Source organism: Carya illinoinensis, chromosome 2 (assembly GCF_018687715.1).
Source record: "Carya illinoinensis cultivar Pawnee chromosome 2, C.illinoinensisPawnee_v1, whole genome shotgun sequence".
Taxonomy (NCBI): domain Eukaryota; kingdom Viridiplantae; phylum Streptophyta; class Magnoliopsida; order Fagales; family Juglandaceae; genus Carya; species Carya illinoinensis.
Window position 1 is genome coordinate 16722991 of NC_056753.1, and position 11737 is coordinate 16734727.

The 11737-nt window shown below is 37.7% G+C and overlaps 1 non-coding gene across 1 annotated transcript; it reads left to right on the forward strand.

Annotated features, from left to right (window-relative positions):
• The first annotated feature begins 3227 nt into the window (after window positions 1-3227).
• LOC122301997 lies at window positions 3228-3334 on the forward strand. The gene has a single exon (XR_006240248.1). It is a non-coding gene; the product is annotated as a small nucleolar RNA R71 (small nucleolar RNA).
• The last annotated feature ends 8403 nt before the right edge of the window (window positions 3335-11737 follow it).

Sequence of the window (11737 nt, forward strand, 5' to 3'; positions counted from 1 at the left end):
ACCAATGAGGTAGGACCGAAATTTGTCACAAGCAAACACCACAGCAAGCATCTCCTTCTCAGTTGTTGTATAATTTAACTAAGTTTCATTCAATGTCCGGCTTGCATAATAGATGGCTCTAAACAGCTTGTCTCGCCTTTGCCCCAACACTGCTCCAATTGCAAAGTCACTTGCATCACACATAACTTCAAAAGGTTGACTCCCAGCAAGCACAATCACAATTGGTGCTGAAATTAGCTTCTCCTTGAGTGCATTAAAGGCCTGCAAACAAACAACATCAAAGTCAAATGCAGAATTTTTCTCAAGAAGATTACATAAAGGTTTAGAGAGTTTAGAAAAATCCTTGATAAATCTTCTATAAAATCCCGCATGTCTTAGAAAACTTCTGATTCCCTTCACATTCTTTGGAGGTGGTAGTTTCTCTATGGTTGCAATTTTGGCTCGATCTACCTCAATTCCTTTGGATGACACTCTATGGCCCAGCACGATCCCTTCTTGAACCATGAAATGACACTTCTCCCAGTTTAGGACTAGATTTTTATCTTCACATCTCTGCAAAACAAGAGCTAAGTTATGCAAACAATGATCAAAAGATGTACCAAAAACTGAAAAGTCATCCATGAATACTTCCATTATATCTTCCGCCATGTCAGAAAAGATAGCCATCATGCACCGTTGAAATGTCGCAGGGGCGTTGCACAATCCAAAGGGCATCCTCCTAAAAGCAAATGTTCCATAGGGGCATGTGAATGTAGTTTTCTCTTGATCTTCAGGAGCTATAGCAATCTAATTATACCCCGAATAACTATCCAAAAAACAATAGTAGGAGTACCCAGCCAATCGATCCAACATTTGATCAATGAATGGAAGTGGAAAATGATCCTTCCTTGTTGCTTTGTTCAACTTACGGTAATCCATGCATACACGCCATCCCGTGACCGTTATTGTAGGAATGAACTTATTATTGTCATTTTTCACCACCGTCATTCCACCCTTCTTTGATACAACTTGCACTGGACTTACCCATGAGCTGTCTGAAATAGCATAAATGATTCCAGCATTAAGGAGTTTCAAAATTTCAGCTCTCACTACTTCCTTCATTACTGGATTTAATCTTCTTTGGTGCTCGATCGTTGGCTTGTAAAGCTCCTCTATTAAAATCTTGTGCATACAAATGGAGGGACTTATTCCTTTTATGTCAGAAATAGTCCATCCCAAGGCTATTCTATGCTCCCTCAATACACGCAGCAACTTTTCCTCTTCTTCGGGTGTGAGTGATGTAGCAACAATCACTGAAAATGTATCACTATCACCCAAGAATGCATAGCGAAGATGCTCAGGTAATTGCTTCAACTCCGGAGTATTTTTCTGCATCTTTTCTTTATCATTTTCAGATTCACTCTTTGGTACCACCGGCTCTAACTTCCCACTTCATTACTAAGTGATGTAACCTGCTATAATGCTCCCAAAGCAAAAACATAGTGGAGAAATTCTTCACTAACAAAAGGCAAGTCAGATTCACAAACAACAGAATTATTAAAATCAAAAGCATGAGATGAAGAGGTGATACAGTGTTCTAGGTGGTCGGATGGCATATCTTCTTGAAAGGCCTCTTCTACACATTGCTTAATGACATCTACCCGAAAGCAAGTACTTGGATCTTCTGGAAATTTCATGGCTTGGTAGATGTTGAACATAACCTCTTCCTTGTTTACTCTCAATGTCAATTCACCATTTTGAACATCTATTAAAGCTCTTCCCGTGGCCAAGAATGGTCGGCCAAGAATTAGTAGGACATCTTCATCTTCCTCCATATCTAACACTACAAAATCAGCAGGGAAAATGAATTTATCCACCTTTACCAATACATCTTCTATGATCCCACGTGGATACTTGATGGATCGATCCGCTAGTTGTAAGGAAATTGTTGTATGCTTCATCTCTCCACGTCCTAATTTCCTGCAAACAGAAAGTAGCATAAAATTAATGCTAGCACTGAGATCACATAAGACTCTATCAAAAAATGAATCTCCAATAGTGCAAGGCAAAGTGAAACTCCCCGGATCTTTTAATTTTTGAGGTAATTTCTTTTGAAGAATGGTACTGCATTCTTCAGAAAGTTTCACTGTTTCAAACTCCTCCAACCTTCTCTTCTTGGAAATGATGTCCTTTAGAAATTTGACATTTGTTCCAAAGCATCTGCAAAAGGAATATTAATGTGAATTTTCTTAAAAATATCCAAAAACTTAGAAAATTGCTTATCTAGTTTTTGCTTTTGAAAACGCTGAGGATAAGGAAGTGGAGGAGAAAGAATAAGAGGATTGTCAGGAAATGAAATTGTAGGAGGCAAGTCGGTCTCCTCTAGTGTATCATTGACAATCTCCTCTTCTTCTACTTGATCTTTGCTTTGGCCATTGTTCGCAGCGGTAGGGGTGGACTTGCTCTCCTTTAATGGTGCCCTCTCAATTTCTTTTCCACTCCTAAGTCTGATGGCCTTGCATTGTTCCTTTGGATTCACTTTAGTGTTGCTAGGAAAAGCTCCTCTTTGTTGGGCATTGATGGTAGTGGCTAGTTGCCCAATTTGCACTTCAAGATTCTTCATAGTGGCTCCCATATTGCTACAATGAGTCTCAATGTTGTCCAACCATGAATCAGTCTTTTTAAACCTTGCATTGGTCTCCTGAACAAAGGAAACCATGGCATCCTCAAGTGACATCTTCTTCTCGCTTGGTTGGCTATCAAATCCTGAAGGAGGTTGAGGTTGCAACACATTCTTCGTATTTCCATATGAAAAATTCTCATGATTTCTAAGCCCTGGATGATAGTAATTTGGCATAGGATTACCACGATAGTTATAGTTCCGATTGTTGACATATTGAACTTGTTCTTGACTCGCCTCATTGCTTGGAACTATCATACTTGTAGATGCAACATATTCTGTACTTTGTGGTATCCTTTGTGTTGTCAAGGCTAAAATCTGATGAGATAGAGTAGCAACTTGAGCTGAAAGGGCTGCTATCGGCTCCAAGTCATGAATTCCAGCAACCTTCTTAGCCAAAGTCCTCTCAGTTGGTCATTGATAGTTGTTTGAGGCCATTTCTTCCAAAAGTGCAGTAGCACCTTCAGCTGTCTTCGACATCAAAGTTCCACCAGAAGCAGCATCAACTATAGTTCGAGTTTGCCCATTTAACCCATTATAGAACATCTGAACTTGCAACCAATCTGGCAATCCATGTTGTGGGCAACGTTGAACCAAGTCTTTATACCTCTCTCACGCTTCATAGAGTGACTCAAAATCATTTTGCTTGAACTGGCCAATCTCACTCCTGAGTTGGGCTGTTTTTGCAGGAGGAAAGAATTTAGCAAGAAACCTCTCAGTCATGTCCTGCCAACTAATGATGCTTCCCGGTTGTAGAGATTGTAGCCAACCTCTAGCCTTGTCCCTCAAAGAAAAAGGAAACAATCTTAGTCTAATGGTGTATTCAGTAACACCATTGATCTTCACAGTATCGCAAATCTCCAAGAACATTGCCAAATGAATATTGGGATCATCCAGTGGCGACCCGCTGAATTGGGCCTGCTGCACCATGCTAATCAAAGCTGGTTTGAGCTCAAAGTTGTTGGCATTAATTGGCTGGCGCATTATGCTCGAGTAATTTCCATTCACAACTGGCCGTACATAGTCCTTCAAGGTGCGTGGTAGTACCTCACGTTCTTCTTCAGCCATGACTAGTATCTTATTTCTTCTTAGTGATCTAAGAGTTCTTTCAATCTCCAGATCAACAGGAATAATATCACGAGATCTAGCACGGCGCATCCAACGTCAAAAACACACATGTAGAGCAAATTAAAACAAAATTCTAAATTAAAATCAAGATTACTTTGTATCAATATTGACAAAAAGAATAAGAATAAACCAATTCCCGGCAACGGCGCCAAAAACTTAACCGGTGCAAAACTGCAAGTGCACAGTATCGTAGTTTTACAGTAAAGTAATAAGAAGAGTATCGTCCTCAGGGATTAGTACCTTACGTTTGCCAAATACCAAAATTATACTAAACTTGATTTTATCTAGAGGAATCACTAAGATTTTTGTAGTTGCAATTTAAACTAGATCAACTCAAAGAAAAATATGCAAAGGAAATAACACTGACGTTCGAAGATCAAATTAATGGGAAGAAAACTTCTAGAAAATCAATTTCACCTACTTCTTCACTATGCTTTTCTCATCCAGCTAATTTAATTTAAATCTCTTTTGTCTATTAGCAAATTTCTAATTCATCCAAAAGCCTCTTTCGATAGTCAATTGGAATTGACTTCTTGGTTATCAATTCACACAAGAATATGCAAATTCAATAATCAAGAACGCAATAAGACCAATGATTTAATTACTACATAGGTTCATACAAGTCTTTCGATCTTTATACTTACCTATGCTGAAATATCTAAGATCTACCTTATGATTCCCTCTTTCGATAGCAAATCACAAGATTACTTATCATCTAATCAATGGCCAGTTAATTAGAAGCAATAAATTCAGAATAAATCAGATAAACAAAGAGAGAATTGCATTAAATTAGCATAGACAATCAAGCATAGTTCGAAAATAGGTTACGTCATTTTCCTAGAATGAATAAAATTTAGCTCATGCTAGAAATGGAATTCAACATAAACGAATTCACCATAATTGTTCTGAGAAGATGGGAAGAAAATAAACACTGAAAAATCCTCCTTGCAGCCGCAACTCGTCGTCAAAAGCTCAAGGGAACGATTCAACGCTTTTCTCCCATCCGTGCTCGTGTATGATTCCAACGTAAGTGCAATAATTGGAATTCCCTCTCCAAAAACAGATGATTTGAGTCCCTCTAGCTATGTTTTTCTCTCCCAAGAAGTGTTCTCCAGTCAAAAACTCCTGGCCATAGAGTGAAAAATCTCTTTTATATGGTCTCACGGTGGAAAACCCTAATTCTGTCAAAATACGATATTCGCTCGAGCGGGGTGTCGAGCGCACATCGAGTGTTCGACTCTGCCTGATTTCGCTCGAGCGTCATATCGAGCGCACGTCGAGTGTTCGACTCTGCCTGATTTCGCTCGAGCGGCCAATGTCTCCGCTCGAGCGGCCAATGTCTCCGCTCGAGCGAACCTTGTTTTCCAGCAACCCGCTCGAGCTCCCTGTCGAGCGGAAGTCGAGCGTTTGAATCTGCCTGAATTCGCTCGAGCGGCCAAAAGCCTCCACTCGAGCGATCTTGTGAATTCTGCAATATGAAATTTTGCAAGTCATCAGTTATACACACCCTTTTCTGATACAAAAGCTGATAGTGGGTAGGTTATCAGAAAACACTCCTCAATGAGTGAAATAAGAACAATACAGCGCAAACTATATCTCTCAAAATGAATAAGGATTAAGGCTCAATGCTTAGAGAAGAGAGAATGAAAGCTTTAAATGAATGTTGTATGCTCTTGGTGTTGTAAATGTGAAGCTCTCAAATGATCTATTTATAGGCATATGAGACTTCATATTCAAATTTAAAAAGATTCACATGTCAAATACAACATCATTCACTTTTTCAAAAAATTCAAATAAAAGGTTCTTCTTTTTCAATTGTCAAAGACAACATCATTCACTTTTTAAAAAAAATCAAACCTAATCTTTTACTTTTGGCATATGACAAAATGAGCACACTTTCCTTTTCAAAAAATTCAAACCTAATCTTTTACTTTTTGCATATGACAAAAGGACCACACTTTCCTTTTCAAAACATTCAAATCTAATCTTTTACTTTTTGTATATGACAAAATGAGCACACTTTACTTTTCAAATTTTTCAAACAAAATCATCTACCTTTTGTATAAGTCTAAAAAAGCATCAATCACTTTTGAAAATATTCAAATAAAACATGCACATGTGAAAGATGACAATCAATCATCTTTAATATTTTCAAAGTTCAACCCTTTAATCAAGGCATGCACATGCAAAAGATGACATTTAATCATCTTTCAAAATTTTCAAATTTAATTTTCAAAAATATTCATACACATGTGGAAAATGTATTTTAATGCTTTATGATAAAATATTAATTTTGAGCATTAATTCTAATTTCGAATTTTAAGAGATTTACAACATTACTCTATGACTTTAATGTGAACTTGTTTCCTTCTTGCTCATGCTTGGTTCTTTGATGTGCTTGATTCCATTGTGTGAACAACTTGAGCTTGAAACTCGTTTATTCTTTGAATTCATTTGTTATCATCAAAATCCATGTGTAGATTTATAATCACATGAAACTTGAAACCTTGAGTTCAACACTAATCAAAAATCTGAATGTGATTGCATCCATAACAGGAGAGTATGTTTCCTCATAATCAATCACCGGTTTCTGCAGGAAACCTTGTGCAACAAGTCGTGTTTTATATTACACAATTTTATTGATTTCATTACGCTTACGTATAAATACCCATTTATATCCAACAGGCATTACACCCTTTGGTCTTTGTACAATTGGTCCAAAGAACTCTCGCTTTGCTAGCAAGTTTAATTCAGCTTCAATAGCTGATTTCCATTTTGGCCAGTCATTTCTACGTCGACATTCTTCGACAGTTCTTAGCTCAATTTCTTCATTACTTCTAGTAATATCAAGAGCTATTTTATATGAAAATATATTGTCGACAACAGTTTTATTTCTATTCAAAATTTCTCCAGTACTCATGAAATGTATCGAGATCTCGTTATTTTCAGGTACTTGTCCCTCTTCAAGGGATGACATTTCATTAAATATCTCTTCAGGAGGTTCTTTTTCAAGAGATTTAGTCTTTTCAGGAGCATCAATTACTCTTATGGCCTGTATTGGTATGGACTTTTTAAGAGTACCAAATTCATTTTGTATTTTTCTCTTCCGAGGAATTTTGTCTTTAGCACCAATAGGTCGTCCACGCTTCAGGCGTATCTTAGACTCACCTATTGCTATTTTAGCAACTTGTCCTTCAGGAACTACAATCCTTGCTGGAACATTAACAACAGGAATATATGATTTTACCACACCTTTAGTGTCAGTAAATACATTCGGTAATTGATTTGCAACACTTTGCAAATGAATAATCTTTTGAACCTCTAATTTACATTCATTTGTACGAGGATCAAATTGGAAAAGTGCTTTATTTTTCCAAGTAATTTCTTGTTGTGCTTTAGGCACCGACTTCTCATTACCCAATGTTGAAAAAATAGATTCGTCAAAATGACAATCCTCAAAACGTGCCTTAAACATATCCCCTGTAAGAGGCTCAAGGTATCTAATAATAAATGGAGAATCAAACCCAACATATATCCCAAATCTACGTTGAGGGCCCATCTTTGTACGTTGTGGAGGTGCAATTAGAACATATACAATACATCCAAAAATACGAAGATGAGAAATATTTTGTTGCTGACCAAATGCAAGCTGTAATGGTGAATATTTGTGATATGCTAATGGTCTAACTCGAATCAACGATGCTGCATGTAGTATAGCATGTCCCCAGGCAGAAATGGGAAGTTTTGATTTCATGAGTAAAGGTCTAGCAATTAGCTAAAGCCTTTTAATTAAGGATTCAGTTAAACTATTTTGAGTGTGTGTGTGGGCAACTCGATATTCAACATCTATTCCTATTGACATGCAATAATTATCAAAAGCTTGAGATGTAAATTTCCCTACATTATCCAATCGAATAGTTTTAATTGGATAGTCAGGGAATTGTGCTCATAACTTAATTATTTGGGCAAGAAGTTTAGCAAATGCAATATTTCTAGTGGAAAGTAGACAAACATGTGACCATCGACTTGATGCATCAATTAAAACCATAAAATATCTGAACGGTCCACTTGATGGTTGAATAGGCCCACATATATCCCCATGAATCCTTTGTAAAAATGATGGAGATTCAAAAACAACTTTTGAGATAGATGGTTTGATAATTTACCTTGAGAACATGCAGAGCATGGATATTCATTGGGTAAGATAATCTTCTGATTCTTTAGGGAATGCCCATACGAATTATCAATTATTCGTCTCATCATTATTGATCTCAGATGTTCAAGGCGATCATGCCAAGTCATAAATATTTTGGGGTCAATGCACTTCTGGTGCATTACAACATGTGATTCAATTGTTCTCATTTCTGTATAATACAATCCAGATGAGAGAGCGGACAATTTTTCTAATACGAGCTTCTGGCTCGAAATTGTTTTAGTAATGAGAAGATGCTCTTTATTGTCTTCGTTAGTGGTTTCAATATGACAACTATTACGACATATATCCTTAAAACTCAGTAAATTTCTTCTGGATCGTGAAGAAAATAGAGCATCATCAATACAAAATTTGGTGCCATTAGGCAATACAATAAAGCTCTTCCAGAGCCTTCAATTAGATTCGATGAACCAGAAATTGTATGAACATAGGCTTTACTCAATGTTAGATTTTGAAAATATTTTTTATCCTTAAGAATCGTGTAAGTTGTAGCACTGTCAGCCAGACATATATCTCTATTATTCATCTCAGAGATAGAAAGTTCATCAGTAAGACTCATAATTCTACAAAATATATAGAACTTTCATTACTACAAAACATTGCAAAATATAAAAAAATATATTTTATAATAAGATAAAGGAAATACATTAATTAAAAGGAACACTTCCATCATCAATCAAATGATCAACTCTACCACTAGAATCCTCAAAGAAATTAGACACATCAAGACTTGTAATATCTTCTCCATCTATAGAATCTAAAGCATATGATGGTTCAGCAAAATTTGTTTCAAACTTTTTTGTTTTTTCTTTTATAGAAGATTGGTATAAGTCAACCAAGTGTTTAGCTGTACGACAGGCACGAGACCAATGTCCAGTCATGCCACATCTATGGCATCCATCTTCATCTTTCTTTAAAATTTTGTTTTGAGGACCTTTGCCCTTCTTTGAGTTGAACCACTTCTGGTGGTACGATGTATATCTATTATTATCCCTTTTAGTGTGGTCACTTCTAGAACCTCCACTTCTATAGTTTTTTCTACTATGTCGACGCCCTCGGTTTCTTTGAAAAGATGCACCATTCGCTTCTGGGAATGATATAAATCTAGTACCATTCATTTCAGGGAATGATATAGAACCAGTAGGACGTGACTGATTATTTCTTAACAAAAGTTCATTATTTTGCTCAGCTAATAGAAGACAAGATATAAGTTCAGAATATTTTTTGAATTTTCGCTCTCGATACTGCTGCTGTAGGAGCACATTCGATGCATGAAAAGTAGTTTATGTCTTCTCTAACAAGTCATCATCAGTGACTTTTTCATCACATAATTTCAATAGTGAGCTAATTTTAAATAGTGTAGAGTTATACTCACTAACACTCTTGAAGTCTTGCAACCTTAGGTGCATCCAATCATGACGAGCTTTTGGGAGGATTACAATTTTTTGGTGTTCATATCTCTCCCTTAAATCATTCCATAAAATAAGTGGATCTTTCACTGTTAGATACTTAGTTTTTAATTCTTCATGAAGATGGTGCTGAAGGAAAATCATTGTCTTAGCACGGTCTTGCAGGGACCGTTGATTTCCTTCTTTAATTATATCTCCCAGGTTCATCGCATCCAGATGGATCTCAGCATTAAGGATCCAAGATAAATAATTTTTTTCCAGAAATGTCAAGAACAAAGAATTCCAATTTTGTAATATTTGACATTTTTTGAAGTAGAAGACTACTAACTTCAAACTCGTCAGAACCTTCGTGCTGATAGCGTGTTATGAAGCTAAAAGAGAAATGATATAACAAAATAGAGAGAATATTGTAAGAGAAAGAGTTGTTCTTCAATGCAAAACTTGATGATATACAAGTGAATGATACCCATATATATAGGAGTACAAAGGAGTAGGTATGATTCAATGGTTTTAATTGTAGGTTAAAGATAGGTCTTAATTAATGGTTTTAATGGTCTTAATTGATAACTTCAATGATCTTTATTAATAACTTCAATAATTTTTATTAATGGCTATGTATAGACATATAAATAAGTCGATTGTTGACTTGGGAAATAATGGATGCCAAAGATTTCGTGTCAACCTTACAGATTTTGAAGAGTTCAGCGGCAAAGTATCTAATTTTTTATTCTAATATAATCTATTAAAAAATACCAACATTTTCTTAATATAAAAGATACAGTACATTATAACCGTGCCCATAATCACACGAATCAAAACCTACACTTCTTTATATACCCACGTAGCCCATGCACCTCTCTCGCCCACGACAGATTCCTACGTCAAAGGTTTTTCTATTTAGTAACTGACTTACACAGTATTTATTCTCCTCCAATTCCCTCCCTCACGCCGGCAAGCCACCATGTCTCCTCCGTGGACAAGCAACAAACAGCTGTAGCCTCAAGACCCCCTGTTTTGCACCCATCAGAACAAGGTACCCTTCTCTCTCTCACTGGAAGCCACCACCATAGGGAACCACAACCCTCCACCACGGACAGTACAGAGGAAGCCGACGCCGTTGCTACCCACGTAAGCCACGGTGGCAAGTCTGCAGCCCCTGTTTTCTCCTCGTCAAAACAGAGCACCGCCTCGTTCAAGAGACGACGTGTCTCCACCACGCCGAAGCAGCTACGGACAGCCCAGAAACTGCCGCTGCACTGAGCTTCACTGTCGAGAGATTTATCCACCGCCCAACGCTTGGAGCAAACCACCCGAGGGTCAGTTTTCTAACATCAAAACAGAGCACAAGCCAAAAACCTGTTCAATCACCACCGTAATCTGGAAACCGCTGGAATATACCGAGAAGATGCCGATGGTAACATCTCTTCGCTCCACGACGGGCGTTGAGCCAACCTCGTTTTCTACCTCTCTCTCTCTCTCCCTCTAACGGCATCGAACTCTCTCTCTCCCTCTCTCTCTCAGTGCTCTTCAGCCGCCCTGCCACCGTCGACCTAGCCCAGCCATTAACGCCGCCGCATCCCTTCTCTGGTACGTTTCTTCTCTCACTGTAAGCTCTCTGTTTTGCCTCCGGTCGCACGGCTTGTGTTTCCCTCAAGAAAATACCTATGTCCTCAAACTTGAAATGAGTTCCCAAGTTCAGTCGACAACACTTCTTTTTCTTGAATTTTATGTAGGATTTTGAATTTTAAGTTGGGCCTTGTTTCTTAGGTTAGGCTTAATTCTAACCTCTGCTTGTGTTTTACATGGGCCTTTGTCGTTGGGCTGGGCTTGATCTAATTGGACGTATGTTTGAGTTAAGTTTACGTTAATGGATATTAATTTAGACTTGTATATTATATGGAAAATTCTATACACCATATTATCATCTAATTTTTATTTTATTAAATATGATGTGACACATTTATTATTATTGAATAATCATTTATTGCATGATTTTTTATCATTCAATGTAGGGCTGGCCAACCGGGCTGGATTTTTTTTCGGCCCGGTCTGGAACCCGGATAACCGGGTTCCGGTTATGGGCACCGGCCCGGAAAACACCCGGGCCGGTACCCGGTTTCTAAAACCCGGGTGAACCCGGTCTGGGTACCGGGTTTTAAATCCGGTACCCGGGTTTTTAAAACACCCAAACCCAGTGCCAAAACGATGCCGTTTTGGCACTGGATTATATCCCTCGACATCTCAATTCCCCCCTCCCCCAATCTGACTCTCTCTCTCTCTCTCTCTCTCTCTCTCTCTCTCTCTCTCTCTCTCTCTCTCTCTCTCTCT